Source organism: Odontomachus brunneus, unplaced genomic scaffold (genome assembly GCF_010583005.1).
Source record: "Odontomachus brunneus isolate Ranch 3 - 2012 unplaced genomic scaffold, Obru_v1 Obru_scaffold_224, whole genome shotgun sequence".
Lineage (NCBI taxonomy): Eukaryota > Metazoa > Arthropoda > Insecta > Hymenoptera > Formicidae > Odontomachus > Odontomachus brunneus.
This window is the reverse complement of record NW_022639674.1, coordinates 155-1,549: the sequence shown is the minus strand read 5'-3', so window position 1 is coordinate 1,549 and position 1,395 is coordinate 155.

Here is a 1,395-nt window from a genome sequence, read left to right as displayed (position 1 = left end):
GCCAGTGCGCGCCGTCGCCGCGACGCGGCGAGCGCGTCGGCCGGAGCCGCTTCTCGCGGTTAAGTTTCGCTTAGGCGCCTATATAAGACGCCGCGCGAGACCACTCAAGGCTTTTATGCCTCTTGCCTGTTGCCAGCTTGACTGCGCATCAGGTATTCTTTTACGCTCCAGCTATCTACATATTGCCTTTTTGAGTGTGCCAGCACCTTGGGCATTTGCCTCACCAGAGGTGTACACTTGCATATCTGCATCGATCTTCACTGCCTTAAGAGTGTCGTAGACACGTTGGCATTTGTGTTTAGAGTTCGGCAACTCTACACAACTCTCCGCAGCTCCTTAGAGTACGTTTGCACGTTGGGCTAACGCCTCTAGAGTGTCCGAGGATACATTGGCATCTGTGGTACGCAGTGTATGATAACTCCACAGATCTCCACCTTCTCAATACGATCGAGAATTGAGAGAAGGCTTCGCGCGATCTCGTCGGATTACCTGCACGCCTCCACTGCGGTGGACGTCTCGCTTCGCGACATTTCCGTATTACATACCGGGTATTAGCGCCAACAGAACTTAGTACAATTGAGCTCACGACTCCGCGCGAGTCGTAGTTGTAATCAAGATCTCTGCGGCCAGGGACGCAGCATATACACGCGAGCCACGCTCGCATTTACGTCCGCCTAGGACTTAGCAGCTGCCAGGGACGCAGCCTATACACGCGAATCCAACTCGCCTTCACGTCCGAATCGGACTTAGTCAGGGACGCAGCTCACGCGAGCCGAGCTCGCTAGTGCTACGCTGCCAGGACCGCAGCGCTAACGCAAACCAGGTTTGGTACAAGTCTACTCACGACTTAACCGATCGTCGCATCCGCGACTCAACACGCGAGGACTCTTCGCTTCTCACTGCGACGAGACTTAGCAATCGTCACGCACACGGTACTATTAACGCAGGTTTACAGTGACCTGCACGTCACCGTCAGGCTTCAACACAGCCGCGTCCGCGATTCAATGTTGCACTTGCGGGCTATTCCTACAAACCATCGCAGGTGCCGCGTGCGCGACTGATAAAGACGACTTCAGCTCGTCTGACTATCATACCGGATTCAGCCTCTGTTTCCTCGCCAGCCAGAGCTGAATCTCATCGGACCAGTTCCGACACTCACGAAAGGAGACGGACTAGTGTCTCCATTCTCCGAGTGACTATCATCCTCCGAAAGGGGGATTCACTTCCAGCGCAGAGGCGCCGGGCAATTCCACGCGTGTCCTTCACTGGGCCACGCCGTGCTCTTATGCACAGAGCACTATCGCACTTTCCTCACACCATCTGACGAGGCTCCTGAATAGGAGAGCACAACATACTCACACAACTTAAGATAGCAGTCGACGGACGTACGACGGC